Here is a 21,411-nt window from a genome sequence, read left to right as displayed (position 1 = left end):
ATTATATAATGGTTGTTTACAATTCAAATATGGGAACGCATGATTAAGTTACATGAAAGTTACTGCATGTGAAAGAAAGAAAATACAACTTTGGCCAAATTCTCCTATATGAAGTTAATTTGATCCTATTGGTTTATTCATTGGTTCATACTAAATGTAATTTATCTTCAAAAATCTGCATCGAAGACTTTGAGATTGTCATTAAAACCATAATTATTCCTCTGTAGTTGAATTTAAAATATCTTTCCTGCAAGAATACTCAGTTGAGGGATGATATCTGATGCAATATTATCCTTCAGTGATGACTAGTAAAACTAGAATGAAAGTCTGTGCAGCTATTTATTTATTCATTAATTCATTCATTTTATATAATTAAATTGAATTCAGTGTAAGTCCTTCACTTGGCTACAGCTCCAAACATGCGTTGTCAGAAGGAGGCCTGTAGGTGGCATTGAATCACTTAAATGTCTATATGTTGACTCCATCTCCATCCGACTGAACACTGCAGCCATCTGTAGGCCTGAGGTTGGAGCCACTCAATGAAGGTGTGGTGGACTGGAGCTGTTGGCCTACTTCTCTTTATGAAATCATGTATTATATAGCTGAGACTGTATAGCCTCAGTGTTGGCCTCTCTGATGAGAAATATTTCAAACATGTCCCAATAGACTACACTGCCGCACACACACACACACGCTCCTAAAGATGAGCATTAAACGCACTAACAGCGGCGGATGTTTCCATTATTACACACACACATTATTGTTTGCATGTTTTAATTTCAAGGCAGTATTTGTGGTTCAGAAGCATTAGCCAATGTTTTGAGTCCTGTAAATTTGAATTATAAATATACATTATTTTAACATTAAGCTCAACTCTCCCACTTTTTAAATGTATTGACCATATGTCTGACAATAAACAGATTTGTACTCCGAAAATTGCGCACATAAAAATGAACCAAGCCTCTCCCTATATAGGTCCTACATTTACAAAAGAAATAAGCTGTAATAAAGAAGAATACAATAAATGTAAATGAATCCCAAAAAATCTGTCAAATCCAGAGAGGTAGGCCATTGACCCCCACTTGGCGAAAGTCCAATTGTTTGTGCGTAAACCTGCGTCGTTTTCTGCTCGATAAATAATCTGGAGATAAAAAAACAGACATTTAAAAAAACAAACATTTGTGACTAAAAGACGTGATGTCAAAGTGAACTGGCGGTAACCTCATTTTCATGCTGTAATAGCCTCATCAAACTACGCATTGCGCCCATACCCAGTCAAAGCAACACACACACACACACATACATAGGCACGCGTATACATACATGCTTGCGCGTGCACACGCACACACTCACGCGCAGCTGAGTGACAGTCCAGCAGTCAGCTTTGATCCTGCATGCTGCTGTAGGTCTGCAGCCATGGGCCTGTTTCTCTCTCTCTCTAACATTAAAGGGTCAAAGTGGTGAAACTGAATGAAGCCTGCGGCCTGATGATGATGATGATGATGATGATGATGAGACAATGCAGAGATAAAGATGCTGTGGAGATTCCTCTCTTGGCATTCACCGCGTGCCTTAATTGTATGGACATTAAATCAAGGTCCGCTGTGAACACGCAGAGTGACAACCCTTCAACCCTTCTTCCTTCGACAAGTCGCCTCCTCGAGCCGAGCCATGCAGCCTCCAACCCGGCGCTCAAACCTCCAGCATCTGCCGCCAAGCAGGACACCAGACCGCATGACTGCGATTTAAGTACAGCTCCCGTCTCCGTGCGCATGAACGCGCGCGCTCCGGCGTACACACACACACACACACACACACACACACACACACACACACACACACACACACACAAATCTAAAGCCGATTTTGCAACACGATCACGCACACACACACATGCATGCATGTAGACACTCAAAATCTAAAGCCGATTTCTAGCCTACAGCAGCAATAATGCGCACGGCCACATTCTTCTCCTCTTTGGATTTGGCACGCAATATAGAAATATTGATATCACTGCGCCACAAGCTCGGCACATCAGCACCCACAAGCACCACACAATCAAAAGGATGCTGAAAAAAAGCACCTGAAAAAAACCTCATTAGCATATATAGCTTTTATACAAAACACCTCTCTACTCTCTTCATTCTGTGCGTCTTTTACGCATCTTCTTGGCTTCCCACAGAATGACAGCTGAAAGCTACACAGAGGCTTTGTCCTTCCTTCAAAAAAAAAAAAATCACTTAATCTACAACATTATAGCCTGACACCAAAAGCACAAAGACACAACAGTGGGAAAACAAGACGAAAGCAAAAAACGATGGCAGCACGTCAACACGGCTCTATTTCTTTTGAAGTCATACATCCCCACTGCGAAGTAGTGCTGTATTTTCCATTCAATTTGGCTTGAATGCAGTTCTCCGACTTGTCCACGATCACACCGCCCCTCGGACAAAAAAAAAACGCGCGATGCCTCCTCTCTCCTCTCTCCTCTCCTCTCATGCAGCTGACACACTACAGATGGCTACTCTTACATTATAGGCTTACTGTATATCTGGGAGGGGAAAAAAAGCATCCTCTATGCGCCACACAGCTCTCTCCCTAGCATCTCCCTACAGCTCGTTTCAGTAGTCGGGAGGTTTGATTTTCTCGTGTTTGAGGTGGGAAAAAATGGCTTCTCCGTCTTCAGAAAAGGTCCTCTTTTCTCTCCACCAAGAGTCAGTCGGTTCGTGTCTTTTTAATCTGACCCATTTCAGGCACAATCCAGCCCTGGATGCATCACCCCCCTCTCTCTCTCCTCTCTCTCTCTCTCTCTTTGGGTCTGTGTGATCCTCTCTGTCTCCCGGATTAGAGCGCCCCTCTCTTCCCATCCTAGACAATTGCGAGTCTCTGCTGATTGGGCTTCAGCGCAAGAGGATTACATGGGCGCACAATGACGTCATGGCCCGGGGCCCAGGCCCCCCCACCCTCCCCTCTCCTCACCTCCCCCCCCATTAAAACCAAATCCTCATCAGCCCCAAATGTCCTTGAAACCACGGGCCTGACTTTCTGCAGCGCGTCATGCATGCATGCAGACTGCTGTTTAGGCTTACAGATACAAGTTGCAGCCGATGGTTGGCATTTACCAACACATGCAATATCACATGGTGTGGAGAAGGGCAACATAACATGGCAGTCCACCATGTGCACCTGACACCTTGAAGGTTTTAGCTATAGGCAGGTGCATGACCAAGTGGCTAACGTGCTGCTACAAATGTTGCAGGCTTGTGGTAAATAAAACAGGTGGATAAGCTTCAACACCTGCATGTTGTGATCACATTCAAAGGCCAACGCACGGCCTATTGGCCTTTTACATTCTTACCAAGATGTAATGGTGGCCAACAAAGTAGATGGATTCTACTTTGCAAATGAAACAAACTGATTTTCTGATTAGCTTATATGTAATAATTAACCCTTCACTACATCCCTGGCATGCTATTCTTTCTCTTCTGGGACTCAACATTTTGTGCAACATCCACATATCCACATCTGTAAAAGATGACATTGTTTACGGGTTATTCGTCTTAAGGCCTGTGATCCCCGATGGTCTGGGCTAATACTTTTATATGCTGCTGTATAGCGTGCATCCTTACATATTTTGCGTAAAAAGGTGAAAAATACTATTTGTGTGGTGCATTTTTAAAGTTACACAGTATATGACACATTCACGTGTGTATTCGTGCACCACTGTTAGCACTATAGCTCGGAGGAAATTCCCTTAAGACTAATTGATTATGTGATAAGTTATTGGAAATATAGTAGTCCCCTTGTGGGCTCTGACTAAAACAATTATTGTTTGGTTTATCCGAGTGTTGACTTGATAAGTTGTCGGCCATTTTGGTGCTATGACCTACATCAGGCTCTTCTAAATGCATTCCTGTGCTTTTCTTTTCGGAAATTGGCAAAGCAGATATTTTGCTTCCATGTCAAGGTTCAAATTTGAATTCGATTTCAAGTCATTTTATTTAAAAAAAAAATCTTCTTTAATTTAATTAAAATGTCATTTAACGACCTGGCCTCTTTTTTTTTTTATTTAAAAAAAAAAATGTTTTTGCAAGATGACCCAAATGTGGGCCTGCAGTCTGCAGCCCATCCTCAATTTGTGTAATTATTCCTTGAACAGATAACACTGCCATAAATCTGCTTCTATATTCATATGATGCATTTAAACGCCGTCCCAATAAAACAATCCTACAGGAATATATCGATTTCTTGTCCCGGAAGGAAAATGTCACTGGGTTTTTCAAACGTTTCTCCCTCCTTCCTCCGTAGCTCGTGTCTCTACCTCCCACTGTTGGCTGAACAAAGAGATGGAGAGGAGGAACCGTCCGCGGTGTTTTAGGATGAAAACCGCTGCTCTCCACTCTCCATAACTGAGCCTATACAATCGCAAATGGACTCTTTTCTTTTCAAACAAATGCAATTATTAACTATTTCAACAGCCTTTTGTCTCATCTGAGCCTGCGACGCAATCTACATGTGAAAAACCTGCGTTTCCATGAATGCAACTAATGCAGGTGGCTTGTTATAGTTAGGCCTATATAGATCTGTTGGTGCAAAAAAATGAGGGAAATGTAACAACCCAGCCTGCATGCACCCAGGATAAAGCGTCCTCTGTCCAAAACTATAGTGATAAATCCACGCTGTGTTTTTTTTTTGGACTCCTTTGTTGTGTCTCTTACTCTCGTCGTTGCCGGTATCCTCCATCTTTACGCACCAACACTGTTTCTCCATCTCCATCTCCATTTTGCGCAACCGCATGCAGGCCTTCATCTGTGCAGAAAAACACAGCAGCAGCAACGCCTATAACTTTTAGTGGAAAAAAAAATAGCCTCCGTGTGTCTCCACATTGCACGCTGGATACGAAGAGAGAGAGAGAGAGAGCAGAGATTGTGAGTTGAATTGCGGTCCCCTCATCTCTCCTCCGGCCTCCACATCTTAAGCTGAATGAAGGGGGGAGTTGTCCCTGTGCATTACAATGACATTCAGGCCCCCATTCATTCAGCCACTGTCTAACGGTCTTTGGACAGCAAATGCACCAAATGCACCACCATCGGGGGGTCGCAGCCCCCTCATTACACCCCCAACACCCCCAACACCCCCAATCCCAACACACAGCACCCCCTCCACAATAAACCCCCAACAAAAGAGAGAGGAGAGTCGGCCCCAGTTGTGCGAAGCTGCGGCCCCTGGACTTTTTTTTTGAGGTATGCTGGGAAATATATCCCTGTGTGCATTTGAATTGCATTAAGGAGCGTTTAATGTTGGAATAAATCAAAAGCATTTCAAAACATTTATAATTTGTCTCAGTGAGATTCGGTGCTTCTCTGCATGCAGGTGAATCTCGCTTTAAAAAAAATTAAGGGGTCAAATCAGGTGATGTTTATTTATTTATTTATTAATTTAAAAAAAGGATCCCCATTAGCTGATACCCCGAGCTAGTCTTCCTGGGGGTCCGAAATCATTTACATTAATTACATACATACTATATACAAGATCATATATTTGTTACACTAATAACGTTCAAATTTTCCAAACATATATATATAAATTTCACATTCATACACAATCTTCCACAACCATTTAGCCTCAAGGCCCATCATCATCATCAGGGAAAAGGAATAAAAGAAAAAAACATACGTGAACCAACACTGGACTATATCGATCAGCTGCTTAAGTCATGTGTTCTTGGATGTAACACTGACTCGTTTAAATGTTGTGCGCCAGTAAATGCGCACATGCATGAAGCCTATATATGTTGGCGCAAACAGCTGAGTAAAATATGGTAAGAAAGGTAGAAGCTGCAGGATTAGACGCATACAGGACTGCGCGCTTTACGCATAGAGGCTGTTCCAGAGGAAGGTCATTTATTCTCTTTGGGAGAAAATCACAACCATAGATGTTAAATATAATTTAATTTAAAGCAATACATTTTCAAACATTGCGCACTTTATAATAAGAATTTGCATAATATGTCGAAACAAAATTATATAACCTAAAAAAAAAAAAGCACAATAATTGAAATATATGTAGAAATTCTAATTTCATAAACGTAGTTCTGTAACATTCACATGTAAACACAAACAAAACATCATCTTATCTCAACCCATTTGAATTCGATCTGTCTGCCATGTCTAAATTCACCTTTCTAAAGTTATTTAAATAATTGATCACATAACATAGCCTATATATACTACACAAAATAATAATAATAATAATAATAATAATAATAATAATAATAATAATAATAATAATAACAATAATAATAATAATAATAATATAGTAAGAAAAAAATAGTGGACATTGTTGGAGGAATTGTCCCGGTGTGAAGAGCCAACTTTCCCAGGGAAATCATACCGATTTCCGAAATGCTGTTGAAGGCCCGAATAGGCACAGCTGGGCATCTGCTTCTGGGCCTATTCATCAGGAGGAGGGAGAGGTCAGGCTGCGGCCTGGTGGGCAGCTCCGCACTATAAGCTCGTTATGCAGATATACACAGCTTAGTTTATAACAGGACTCTCCTTCAACACTTGCAAAGAGTCCAAATACATCACCTTTATCACGTGATCACAAACCCTTTTTTTTTTTTAGATTAATTTAACATATTTGATGATATTTTTCTGTTATTTTGATATAATGATTTTTATACAAGGTTATTTTTATTAGTTTCCTTTCTTATTTCCTTGCAAAAATATTTATGTATTTTTTTCTTGTTTTTATTTAGCATTACTTCCAGCAAAAAAAGTCCAGTTTTCAAATTAGTAAAGGGCTTCAGCAAAAAAAAAAAAACAAAAAAAAACAAAGGTGTTGTGAAGCCATTCTTAAATGCAGGAAATTTCCTTTAAAACATTGACTGAAGTTTATCAAAGAGAAAAAGAAGCGAATCTCCGGTGCATTTTTGTTCCCTAAACCTCCCACACTTTTATACTGGCACTGCTACTTGTTTTGAGAGCCATATAAAGAGGTGTAATTTTGCAAACATTTCTTAAGTGCAGAGAGCCAGAAGGACCCTCCAGTATTGTCCGGGGAAAGAAAGAGAAACATGTTGACAAAGGAATCCATTGTTCCTGGTGAACAATTCAAGGGGCCTAGTAAGCTGTCCTCTACGATCAGGCAGCCGGCCGCTGATTTGAATGCAAGGGGCCCCTCCAAGGAGAAATGGTAATATATGGCAAGATATAACAAACACTAGCCTATATTAAACCGTGCAAGTCGGCCACTACCAAGTCCTATACACACACACATGTGCACACACACAGTAGACACAGAGAGAGTTGGAAGTTTGAGGAAAACTTTACTGTACTTTGGATACCATGTGTTACACCTGCTCTCAGGATGAACCATACTTTTTTATTTTTTTAGAGCCTCAGTAAAGTTAATGTGGTCCACGTGGTCACAGGTAAGCTTATATTGATGCAGAAATATTACCTAAACATATATTTTTAAATTTCTACCATGCGTCTTATTGTTCTCCTAGAAAATTGATTGTAATCTAAATTAATATATATTATAGTCATTGTTTCTGGGCTCACAGGGTAATGTACACCTGGTGTGAAATATGATGAGAGCTAATAAAGTTAGAGGCTTAGTTTACACACTGTTATTGCAGGTATTTTGTGAATATTATAATTTTTTCATTTGTTTTAACCTGCTAATGTTTTTTGTGAAGTTAGAAAATTCTAGTGATGCAGTTCTATTTAATTAAATTAAATTAAATAAGTTTTTTTTACTCTGTGCAACAAGCTTCATTCAAGCAATAAAACATCAATTCTTTTTTTACAATTATTTTATTATAAAGACATACCCACACACAATTAGATCAATTGCAAAAGAGCAAAGAGTGTGTTATGCAATCAAAGTTATAGTAAACGTAATTTTTGTGCATTGAGGAAGACTCCGTCAGTTGAATTTTGGCCGCACGAAGCAGAAAAGGCTCAAAAATCCTAGGTGTCACCGTTCATCATTTCACAATGAGAAAAATTGCACTGCACATTTGTTGAGAGACGGACTATTGCTGTGTGTGTGTCTCTAGAATAACGCCTCGTACACACACACACACACACACACATACATGCACAGGTTAGGAACACAAAAGCACAATTCCTCAAATTGTTATTTCATACAGAAAGCATCTCTAGCAATCCCTCATTTGGATGTTTTATAGACGAATGACTTTCGCCCTTTTGCTTCATGGACTCTCATATCAATAATGTCGAGCCACTTGACCAGCGAGGTGAGCGTCGGTACTAATGTGGAGGTCCTTGATTCACTCTGATAAATGTCATGAGCTGTTTGCATTGATCTGTTTGTGACACGGCCAGTAGAAAAGGATCATTATCCTGTCTGTTTGTCTACGTTTATTGTACATTTGACAGGCTGCTGCATCTCAGATCTCTCTTGAACTCTCCCTAAGTGTGTGTGTGTGTGTGTGTACACATTTTATCTGAATATGCGTATATTTACCGACAACAGAGTGAAGCCTCAAATCGATATCTGCTAGAATTAATGGTCGTATAAAGATTTAGATTGGAGTGGTTGCTGCTGATAACACCCTAATGTTCATGCGTGTGAAAATGCTCGTGCGAATGAACGGCACAGATTGATATATAAGTGGTGCAAAATTGACCCGAGTGTGTATTTGACCGTATGTCTCTCTAGATAAGTCTTTCCTACGTGCATGCATGTTATGATTAGTCTGTACATTACTGAAGCTGCTCCTCAGTCATGTACTCGAGTCTAAGCAGTCAGGAGGCTGGAGAGGAAATAGTCACACACTGAATAAGCATTAACCACCTCCATATATTCATTACTAGCTGTTGTAAAACAAGTCAAATTCCAATGAGTGTAATACGTTGGCAGTAAAGACAGTTGTTTTTTTTTGTATTCCACTGAGACAGAGAGCAGAGGTGACACCGCTGCCGAGGTGAGTTTTACACAAATCCTGCATGTCAGCCGTTCACATGAAAACAAAGGCACGCGTTTAACCTCCCTTCAAAGCGTTGCTCTTACTGATGCTCATTCATGCCCAGCTGATGCCGTTTTATAAGTGCATGAGGAGTAGCACAAAGACACACAAGTCCTTCTTTTACTCTTTCTGGCTCTGACACACACACACACACACACACACACACACACACACACACACACACACACACACACACAGCATGCAAACAGCATGCAAACCTGCAACAATTCAATAAAAACTTCTGCACAGCTTTTTCCCCCATCCACATACTGTGACTAAACCTCACTTTCGTCTCATATTCACAGCACACCGCTCCTCTACGCCGTCAGTTAACCCTGCAATTAACCCGCACCTCAGTCAAACAGCATTAGGGAGAGAGCGAAGGAGAGGGAGGAAGATTGAGGAAGACGGGGAGACAGATAAATGGAGCGGGAAATGGTGATCTTATCATGCATTATGTGGGAAATTTAAACATGATGAACTACTAATAAACAAAGAAAGTATAATTCTACTTATAATTTTTGCTTGCATTCGTATTGTTCTGTTTTTTCATTTGTTTTATTTTGAAAATCTGCCTTTTTCTCTGGCTGACATATATTTTGTGCTTTGCTGGATATACGAGATTATATATATATAAATATATATACACACACACACACACACACACACACACTCTGTCAGCCAGAGATAACAACAGATTTCAAAATAAAACGAATGAAAACAATATGAATGCAGGCAAAAATTCGAAATAAAATTATATATTCTGTGTTTATTTGTAGTTCGTCATGTTTAAATTTCACATATAATGCATGACAAAATATGTCTTTTTAAAGATGGATTGTGCTACACTAACCATATAGCCTCACCCCTGTGACCTCTCCCATCCCCCACACCTTTTTTTTTTTTTTTTTTCAGATTGCTTCGGCCCCAGTCGAGAGGTTTTGGGCGTTGGAGCATCAGAGAGATTTTGCATACAGCTGTATTCAAGTCTGGGGTAACTACGCTGACAGGCTGATGGAGGAGCGTTATGTAAATGTGACCAAACCCAACATTTTATATCATTTAATACATCTTTTTTTTGTGTATTTAGGTTTTAAGGTCAAGATAACAGGATTTTTAGAATCGCTGTAACATTGAAATTCAGAGGGGTGGTTCTGTGTGAGATGGTGGGAAGCTAAATGCTATAAAAGACGAGGGTGCTGACCTTTAATCATCTCTGTTGTGTGTTGTAGGAGAAATGCTTCCAGAGAAACAGCAGAATGGAGTCCAGGAGATGCACCGTTCTCCATCGCTGTAACCAAGGGCAGACGATGTGAGGATGCAGCCTACAGAGAAATGTAATGATTTTATCCTCAAAACACTTCTGCTCTAAAATATACTGAAGGGTAATCAATTGGTTTTGCAAGTCCACAATACACATAGAAAAACTATTTTTAAATGTATTGTTGAAATGCATTGCTTGAAACATTATTTATAGAAATTAAATTTTCCAAACTCCACATCATATCACAATCTATATTTACCAGGCCTTTATTTTTCTAAATGTTGCCATAAACTTTACTTAATTTCACATCCCAATAAAGAACTTGTGTGTGTTTAGATGACAATAATGCAGCAGTAGATAAGGTTGATGAGGTCGTACGCCGAGGTTACGGTTCAGACATTGTTTTCCTCCTCATATTGGTACAGTGCGGTGCGTATTGTGTCTAGTGGGCATTGTGGAGTATCTGGGGGAACTGTTTAGTCCCCCATAAGAAGATTAGAGATGATTGGGTTTATTGACCGGCCTGTGCTGCGGTTATCAGGGCGACTCTCGGAGCACCGAGCCCCGCTTTTGTCTGGCCCTCATTGTTCTTCCCAGCCCAAAGACCCATGCGCTGATATGAATTTGATATGACAGTAAAGTGCCAATTATGTACATACATGCAAGGCCCTGCTCCCTTTCAGCTCCGCGTGGACTGAAAAGACAGGGAGGTGAGGAAGAGATAAGGTGACGGGATATCTTGAAGGGTTAGCGAGCGGGTCTTGAGGATAATTTGCTGCGAGAATCTGGAGTCAGTTATTTTCCTGAGCCTCATATTGTCAATAAAACGCCGCCATTGAAACATGGATGAGTGATAAAGAGGTTACGTGGGTGTGTGTTTTTTTTTTCCTACCAGCTAGCCTGTCATATCTTATCAGCATCAGCTTCATCTGTGATGGACTGATTATTGTCTTCAGGGTTTACTAAATTACAGAAAACATAAATATGACACTGGTTTCATTACAGAGGAGATGATTTTATTTCATTTGTTACATTATTCACTTCACCTCCATTGTTGCATTTTAACATGGCAATAGCTCAGTTTGCTAACAGTGTATGGTAAATATGTCTGATCATAAATCTAAATTAGGTATAGTTGGTTTTTACATGCATGCTATGTGTGAGTGTGTGTTTACATCTGCATTCGTGTCCTGTATTTATGTGTGTGTGTGTGGTGGATCTGACTCAGGCTCAACATTTGAAGTCGGAAGCGGTGTGTAAGTCCGTTTCTAATTCCCTTTTATTCCTCTCTTCCTTTTCTCTCTCTTTTATGTACTCGTCTTGGAAAAAAGGTGTTAAATCATCTAAATCATTCCCTGGCTATTATATCCAATTAATGCCTCCTCATGGTGTTTTATTGTGTTATAAACTGCTATTGCTTGTGGTTCAGCAGACAAACACAATGTGTGTCTGTGCCGCCTGCCACCGGGGCTGGCTGTGGCTGTGCTGGGGAGGGACAGAGGGGGACTTGGCCACTGCCCATGGGGGCCCTGGCCACTCTAAATCAGTTAGTTTTGGAGGAGATCCTAGTCGGCTTTTTAAGAGGGTCCATTATAGGCTTGTTAATGCCTCAGCCGAGGGGGAAACACTACTAACTGCACTCAATTCTCTATGCACTCAGTCTCCTTCTCACTCACACTCTCTCTCTCTCTCGCACAAACACACACACACACACACCTACGAACACACACGCCCTTTTTCTTCTCCCCCTCGCTCTGCCTGTTTCTCTTGAGATGTGTGTGTTGTCTTCCCAGTGTATCCAGTGTGTTTTTTTCGCGCACTCAACACACCTATCTCTGCCTCCGTCGCCTCTTCATGAATTTCATGGGTTTGGCCTTCGCTGAAAGTAACACGATATCACAAAGTCTCCCCATTTCTTGCATTGATCTGTGCGCTCTGGGTCTGAATGCAGCTTTGGCCATGTGTGTGTGTGTGTGTGTGCGCGGTGTGTAAAATGTGTTAAGCAGATTGAGGGTTTCTTTGAAGATGTATTTTGGAGCCTGCAGGGGGATTCAGCAGTGTGTTATTGCATATTTAGGACAGTGTGTGAGGGTCTTTTGAGAGAGTATGTGTGTGTGAAATTTTAATTCACACTATAAGTGTGAAGCAGCTTAGTTCATTTATCACTGAGAGGAGATACTAGAGAGCTGTTTCAACTCCCAGTGGGTCTGCTGTCACACAGAGCTCTGGAGGATCCTAACAAGCTGCAAAACCAAAAACTGCAAAGTTCACAGAGGAACAATTGCTTGTTGGTAATGTCAGTTCCCACTTCATCTGCTGTTTCATCCACATGTTTGCGCTGCTGTTCCCCGCTGCTTTATATCATGCGTTTTTTCTGCCAAAGTGGTCACGGCGGCTTTGTTCTGCTCGTGGTCGAGCTATAGGCTCCAATATTGCCACACCTGAGGTGCAAGCTAATGTCCTCCATCTCCGCATTCTGAACCGTCGTCAAGGAAAGGTGCCTCTCGGTTGCCCTGGAAACCGTGCCTCCCAGCATGCTTTGTGTGAGTGACAGGGGGAAGGTGTGACAGAGTGAGAGCTTTGTGTGAATGGACATCTTGCGAGCTGGACAAGCTCTAAAAGCCTTTTCTATTCGTCAGCAGAGCCCAAATGTACCACAGTTCATCCCTCACGTGTTTTCACATCCTGAAAACAACAATATTATTATTATTATTAACCATAGTTTATGCTTTCAACTGTGCAGGTGCTCTGTCCAAGCTGAGACTTAAATAAATAATCATCTTTCATGTTCATATTCTCATTCTCAGGGAGCGTGCGAATTCTGCGACTCTACTGGCACCATGATTTCGCCGTTGAGGGGAATGAGCAGGATAAGTGGCGGCCATGATTGGTTACAGCAGTGGCAGCCTGTGTTCATCTCGCTCCCCCCTGTGCCTGCTCATGCGAGACGCTCCGAGAGTGTGTCCTCCTTGGAGAAGACATGTGTCCCTATACATATATGTCCAGAGAATGTATGTCTGCTTTCTCCTAAAAAATACAGCCGATTGGACTGTTGTCAGGCTATTAAATAGGCTTTATCAGTTGCTATAAGCGACCGTCGTAATTTTGACAGGAGTCTAAGCAGAAGTCAGGCGCTGTAGTATAGACAATGTGAAACTCCATACGGGTGGAGGTAGGGGACGATGGAACCAACAATGTGTAGTTGTCTTTGTGTTCGTAGTTATTTTAACCCAAAACACGATGATTTTCCCTTAACTGAACTTACCCTAACTCTTTTTTTGCCTAAACCTAAAGAAGTTGTTATTGTATTGCCTAAACCTGTTTTTTTCCTAAATCTAAAGACGTTGTAATTTTGTTGCCTAAACCTAAAGACGTTGTAATTTTGTTGCCTAAACCTAAAGAAGTTGTAGTTTTGTTGCCTAAACCTAGAGAAGCATTTTTGTTTGTGTTCAAAACGTGACGTTTCATTCAGTTTTACAACGTGTTTCGTGTTGCTTTTAAGTTTCACTTTCACTTTTACAGCATAGTAGGTGTAGTAGGCCCCCAATGACCCACATTTATGGTGCTTATAGCGACTGATAATGCACATTTAATGGCCTGAAAACAGTCAAATCGGGTGCAGAAACTTAAAGTACCTTCATATTGTATGTAAGTGTATCGTATGTGTGTGTGTGTAAAACGCAGGGTTACTTGACTTCATTAAAGGACAGTTTACACAGTAGTTTGCAACCTGAAGTGTTTACATGTATGCAAGTGTGTTGGATGGATGTGTCTGCGCTGACGTCAGTACAACTCCATTTCAAATCTTGTTCATGTGTGTATGTGCGTGTGCAGGGTTCAATCTCAGAAGCCTGATAAAGTGTGAAACCAATAACTGATAAAGTATCAGACAGCAGGCAGTGCTGTCCAGTGGTGAAACTGGAAACGGACCTTTTCCTGAACACTTACCAGATAAGCAAAATCAGAAATAACTGACTCCAGGGAGCACCTGTCAGGTCTCACTGATATGTAGTTTAACTTTCAGTGCAGTTTCGGTTTGTGTGGAGCTATGCACGTCCTTTTCTTGATAAAAAATAATTCAAATTTTAATTATGTTGCTCCTTTCATGCAAGGAAGCAGCTCAGAGATCAGTACCTCTCATTCATCAGTGGAGACAAAGTGACACAATAATGAAGTAAACAAAAAATGGCGTCCACAAATGTACACAAATATTGACATTCTAAATCAATAAAACAGTCATAATAAAATTAAAGATGGGACAAGGTCTTATCTGCAGATCAATTATTCACTTCCTATTTGAACATCAATCTGTAGGCCTCTCTTGATTCAACCCGGTCTCACAGGAAGGCGGATGAATAGGACAACATTACACGGACATTCTGCTGTCATGAGGACGCATTTTAAGGTCCTGACACACCAAGCCGACGGTCGGCCGTCGGACAGTTTGAGGCCGTCGTTGAGCGTCTGTCGGCCTCGTATTTGCTGTGTATCCCGCATCGTCGGCTCTAGTGTGCCCGTATTGGAGGTTTTTCGGTTTCCAATTCAATAAACGAATCAGTGCACGAGAAGAGAAACAGAAGTGAGGAAAGCAAGCAAACAAGTAAGCGTCTCTTTGTTTCATGTATCATAACAATGGCTTGTATATCCATCCACGGTCTTCCAGTTTCCCTTTTTGAATGATGAATACAGACTACCGCCGCCTGCTGGTGTGGAGAGTTATTTCGTCTCACGCAGGCGCAGAACGTACGCGCTAACTGGCCGTCGGCTGTAGTCTCTGCGGTTTGTCCGGGTGCAACTTGTCAGCCAAGACGTCAGTCGTCCTTCGTCACTGCTAGTTCTCTGATGTTTGGTTGGTATGTCCCCAGCTTTAGCCTTTTTGTGTCATTTGTACGCCACACATAGCAAAATCACTTCGTTAGGTTTAGAAAAAACATAATGGTTTGGCTTAAAATAAGTACGTAAACAAAGTAAAATATGTACGGAAACAACGTCACATAAGTATGGAAAACACGCCACAAACGTCACTTAAAAAAAACACGTGACAACGTCACCAACGTAACTTACAAAGCAAAACACGGGTCTTCTGGTTAGAAGTCGTGTGTTTGTTAGATCTATCAACCTCCCCTCCCGCCATAGCCGGTCTTTCTCACTTTTTATTCTTCATCACTAGCTCTAAGCGTAACATTTTTACACGGATGAGTTTACATTGCTGTTAGACATTGTTGACAGTACAGATTACATGGCGTTCAAATGACACCCCAAAAGCAAGAAAGGCGCTCTTATTGCACGCTAAAGGCCTTGCGCATTATCGTGTCATCCATACGCCTTTCAATCACGCAAACGGACTGCTTGATTGCATCATTATAATCTCACCTGTGTTTGGTCACCCCAACATACCAAGCTGTTGATTTGACTTGACTGAAAACTTTAACACCGAACACACCCCGACTGTCATCCGCCGAAAGAGAATAAAAAAAGCAACAACACACGCAACTGATGAGGATGTGACTGTGAAATCCCCCCGAATCCTCACACGTTTTCCCACCCCATTATCATTATCACCATGTTATCACCACGTCATCATTAGCTGCATCTAACTGTGATGGTGTCTGTGTTGTGCCTTTAAATGGTTTCTCTCAGGTTTTGACTACCATGGCTCCAGCTTTAGGTGCAGTGCTGCTGTGTGAACATGTATTTCATAACATACACTTGATGCAGAGTTTGTTGATGCTTTGAAGGGAAGAATAATCTAATCCCTGACTTCATGAATCTATTAGTAACGATACATCCCTGAACAGATCCCAACCTACTTTTGTCTTCTTCTCATCTTCATCTTTTCTCCTAGTTTTGGTTAAAATCTATTCATCTGACCAGCCAAGTTTTTTTCTCATTGAGCCTATTCCTGTCTTTCTGACCTCCTACTTCCTCCTTCCTTTTTTAGTGTCCTCTTATCATTCTGTCTTTTTCGCTCATTAGCCTACTTTATCCTCCTCTCGTCTCCTCTTCCTCTCCTCTTTCCCCCCTTTCTCCTTTTCATCTTCCTCTCCTCTCATCTGCTCGCCTCTTTTCTCCTCTCCTCTCTCATCCTCTCCTCTCCTCTCCTCTTTTCTCCTTGTCCTTTTCCTTTACCTCTCCTCTCCTCTTTCCCCTCCTTTCTCCTCTCCTCTCCTCTCCTCTCCTCTCCTGCATGCCTCAGCAGCCTCTCCTTCCTGTCTGTCTGTGTTGGCATGAGCCTCTCTGGCTCTGCCCCCGCCTGCCCGCACTTTATGCTGATTGGACCAGCTGTTCCACTTAAATTCACCATGGCAACCACAACCTGTCGCCTAGCAACCCTGCTCTTCTCCCTGATTCCTGCCAGTGTTCTCCACAGGCGAAGGGAGAGAGAAAGGGAGAAGAAGAGATTGAAAATTCCCTCAGATTTTTTTGTATGTGTGTGGACATGAGTATATTTGGCTCCTCTTCTGTGAGTCAGAAGGAAATGTGTCGAGTGTGCTGATAAGATGGTTAAATGCAGACTGTGTTTGCATGTAGGCCAGAGGGACCTTCAGTTAACTCAGAGCAGGCTGGCAGGCATAGATGTATGCGCCAAATGAAGATTTGTGTGTGTCTCCTTGTCTCCCGGTGACTGGACTTGTCCTCTCAGGCGTGATGAGAGCAAGGGTACATGCAAGCTCATGCTAAAGAATTCATGGCGCTGCTGCTCTCAGAGGCCCCACTGTCAGTGTAGCCTCATGGCCCACGCATACTAATCAGAGACACTGGATAGATGGACACACACACACACACACACACACACATACGTACGAATACCAAAATGGGTTAGGCACTCTGTCCTGGCACGTCGTTGTCCACCGAACCACAGAAGATTACCCAGTTGCTAATAGACTTTTCCTGCGGCCTGGGAACTATTCCCATAGCCAGGTAATCCCACAGCTCATCCCCTGCAAGATGACCTCTTATCCTGGGGAGAGCAGCAGGAAGCTCCCCTCCACCTCTCACAATTGGATCTCACACAAGTCCAAAGTTGTTGTTGGGTTTTGCTCTCACATCACCTCTGCATCAAGGAAGTATTAAATATGTAGCCTCCAGTGTGCTGCTTCTGTACATGTACCGTACGTAACAAGTGCATGCTGGTGCAGTCCCAGTGTGTATTTTTAGTGATGACAAACTCATAATTAATTATGTGTATATTTTAATGTGGGTTCAGCTGCCTTCACCACCTCTGTGGAGAATTTAGCTCGGCTTGCTAATTAATGTGAGCAACTGAAACATGAGCAAACATAGATCATAGTAATAAACGAGGAGCCACGAATACAATGTGCATTCTCCAGCGATATTGTGTAATGTGCAGGAACGGCCCTACAGAATTGCCATTGTGTTGTCTTATGATTAGGAAATTTAAAGGAAAAGACTTGACTTAGACTCAAGTGGTACAATACTAGATTACATATTCAGCGACATATTGTGAACAAAAACAAAAACAAGACATAAAAACTGAAAAAAATAAACAAAACAACAATAATAAATAAATAAATTAGAATATAAGCTATAAGAACATACAATTAATAATAATAAAAAATAAAGTATTAAGTGGTTGGGTCGCTCCATTTCTTTTTCCTTCATTTGATTGTATGGATTGCCATGAAATTTTGTAAATACATTCAATATATCTATATATGCACCACACCAATGATGATGTTTCCATCTATTGTTTTGCTGCTGTGGACCCAGCTAGCCATCATTTTCTCCAGAGACATGTTTAAGTTCAAATTATATTTGAGTCATCATTTAATAATGTTGCTTGTGGGGGAGCAGGATAAGAGCAATCCAACCACTTTAGAGATCATTTTATAACCTGCTCCAATAAATGTATAACAGGGATAATACCATACCAATTTATTGATGTGATAGAAAGAGCAAGAAAAATGTAATATAAATTAACTTCTCATCCAGCACCACCTTCAATACTTTGGTTTACGACCAAATACTAGTTGATAGCCTCAAATGTTCTTTGTGTTTGGTTCTAATATTAGCATGCTAACACACTAAATTAAGATGGTGAACATGGTTAATATTAGCTGCTAAACATCAGCATGTTAGCGTTGTCATTGTGAGCATGTTGACATGTTTAAGTTAGTATTTCATTCAGTGCAGCCTCACAGAGACTGCAGGCGAGCTGTAAACTCACCTTTGTTTTTACTACAATGACAAGTCAAAATGTGTACTATACAAAAAAAAAGGCCAATTGTGTCATTGTGCTTTTTACCACTACAAGGCTGTTGGTTGTTCTCTCATTTGTTGCCTCCTTTCTCTATCAAAACATTGAGGTGAGCAGTTTTATCAATAGTAACATTATTTTCAAATATTAAAGAGGACCTCTGTCTGAAACGCTCTGATTGGTCAGCTGGCCCACACTGTTGCGATTGGTCAACCAAACCAAACTCTTCGGACTCCAGCTCCGCTCTAACCAGCTTTGTTTGAGGGCGTGCCAAACTAACCGCTAGGCAGGTTTTATGCAAATATATTACTCGGTGACATCACCACGTTACGGAAAAAAAGGCAGGACTTCAAGCGAGACGTTTCAGGCAGTTCAGGAGCGGTGTTTTTGCGGGGGAGAGAAACTCTCTTTGGCGTGGACTTTGTAACTTTTTACATGCACAAAAAAATATATATAACACGCTAAAGGAAAGGGAGAGAGCACAAAAGCATAAAAGGTTGTCTTTAAAATGTTTCACCTTTAGATCTCAAACAAAAGTAAAGTGCTTTTTTTACTCTTCCTGTTTATAGAGGCTCTGGTTAAGAGAGCTATTTATCGCAAGAAGGAACAAGATGTTATAAAACAAGGGGAGGCATGGTGGAAAATCTCGCTGAGTGATGACCAGACTCTTTTGTAAAACTGCCAAACACACAAACACAAGCAAACACTCCTGAAATCATTACTTGAAGTACAACTTTTTCCCCCTCTCTGCTCTTTTTGTAGTCCCTGCTCTCATCCTCCTCCCAGCTCATCTTCTCTCTCGCTGTGTTGTCGTTCTCTCTCCCAGAAAAAAAACAGCAGACTTGTGCGTCTGATAATGCATGTTTTGGTTGCTTTATAGATATCACTCCTGTTCATGTAATGTCAACACAGACTGCCTCAGCAATTATGTGTTTTTGAGCTCCTTGTTTTCATCGACTTTCCCAAAACACTGCAGCCACAGGGTCAGAGATGCGTCAGGGATGAATGCTGGTATCTTTTAGAGCTGATCACACACACCATGATGATACACACCCAGTAAACACTCTGGGAAAACAACACCTCTAAAAGAAAAGGACCTTGCTATAAGTCATTTGCATGAGGTGGTACATGCATAGTCCATTAACAAATAGGATGTAGGGAAACCGGCCAAGGCTCTTATGGTAATTGAAACAGATTTCCTGAAAGGTTGCCGGTCGGCCCACCAGCAGCACGGGGCCCCCTCGTGTCAAATAGGGCCCCAACACCAATCTGTCTGATTGGAAACCCCCAACACGGAGGAACCGCCCTCACACACGGGGATCTGGGATCTGAGGGGTCAGACCTTGACCTTCACAGTATGCCTGTTCCCTTCAGCTGCACCTTCCCTTTAAACACTTTCAGGCTCGCCGTGTGTTCACCTTAACGTTTTTAAGGCTTTAAAGGCCCCGTTAATCTATTTTGTCAACTTGTTACTATGAGCGATGCGATCCTGCATTAATACAAAATATTCTGCCAAAGTTTAGACAGTTTTTTTTTTTCTTCATTATTTCACACAAGGTATTTTTGTAGTTTGTGTCTTTGTCTCACTGGTTTGAAGTGGGCAGGTCTCAGTTCAGAAAAGGTGATGTCACATATTTCCATGAACCAATCAGAGTTAAGCAACATTTGAATCAGACTCTGATGGCAGTTGTTGGTTTGTTTTTTTATGTTGTCGGTAGAGCTGTCCAATTAGTCGAATTTCAATTACAATTACAATTTTTGGCTTCCAACGATTATGAAAACAAAATAGTCGTACTTGTGTTATAAATCCTTTACACCCCTTTTCCTTTACAGCGGTGCACATACGCCGTCTTGAAACACGGACCCCGTCCCGTTCACCATGCTTTGTGGGTGTGACTTTTTTGCCGTGTCATCACCATTCATTTCGATACAACCAATGTGTTTATGATTAAATTGTTTACTAGATTACAAAGTTCTTCATAGATCTAGTCTCTTAATTTTGCTCTCAAAGTGCACCAGATTGAAAAAAAATTGTCTACAAAAATTTATTTTCAAATGCATGATGTTTCCAAAGTCAATAAGTAAACGTGTTAAATAATCGTGATCTCAAAATTGACCAAAATAATCGTAATTATGATTTTTGCCATAATGGAGCAGCCCTAGTTGCCGGTTCTGTCAATCAAATCAGATCTAACCACATCCACTCAACCCTGATGAAGCATATTAGCTGCGTTTTTGATTGTTAAACTCTTAATAGATAATAACTGCAGATATTTTTTTTGCAGATCCTTAATTTTGATTGTTTATTTAGTCATGAATCTATAAGGCTATGAAGAAAAACTTGCTTTAAGCATACTGCAGCAAAACAAAACACTCCCTTTTCCCCCATTTGTGCTTCCTCTACTTTACTCTATATTACTGTATTAAGAGCTGATTTGCAAGGGCATTGGACCTTCGTGCCGAGGCAGCTTCCACAGCAGAGGAACACACAGATTACACAGGGATTAGGTGGTGTAATCTCACACGTTGCTCTGCGATGCTGAGGAATAAGCGAGGCTTGGGTTTCTTTCAGTTTTGCACTCAGACACAAAGATAATTTTACACACAGAAACACATACATGATATACATACGTGACTGTATAGAAACATAATTGTAGAAAATAATTTTCAAATGAAAATTAACAACTGGTGAGTAGAGAAACAGAGAATATAGAGTCTGACAGCACTTTATCTTCCTGTTTTCCTTTCAGAGCAGAGATATATAAAACTGCAAAGTTTTTTTAGATTCACTATCGAACTCTTCTTCTTTCGTCTATCCTTCTTTATCTACTGTTGACAGATCGTTGACCTTCCTCATCTCCCCTTTTTTTTCTTTCTTCTGAGGGAGAGATAAAGGGAAAGAGGGGACTCTCGGAGGGTCTGCCGTGT

At 41.2% G+C, this 21,411-nt stretch overlaps 1 long non-coding RNA gene across 1 annotated transcript; it reads left to right on the top strand.

The window, feature by feature from the left end:
• Nucleotides 1-9,662: 9,662 nt before the first annotated feature.
• On the top strand, nucleotides 9,663-13,648 carry LOC119490236. The gene is made up of 3 exons (XR_005207363.1): nucleotides 9,663-10,036; nucleotides 10,234-10,338; nucleotides 13,073-13,648. It is a non-coding gene; the product is annotated as an uncharacterized LOC119490236 (long non-coding RNA).
• The last annotated feature ends 7,763 nt before the right edge of the window (nucleotides 13,649-21,411 follow it).

Source organism: Sebastes umbrosus, chromosome 6 (genome assembly GCF_015220745.1).
Source record: "Sebastes umbrosus isolate fSebUmb1 chromosome 6, fSebUmb1.pri, whole genome shotgun sequence".
Lineage (NCBI taxonomy): Eukaryota > Metazoa > Chordata > Actinopteri > Perciformes > Sebastidae > Sebastes > Sebastes umbrosus.
Note: the sequence above shows the minus strand (reverse complement) of the source record. Positions and strands in the feature narration are given on the sequence as shown.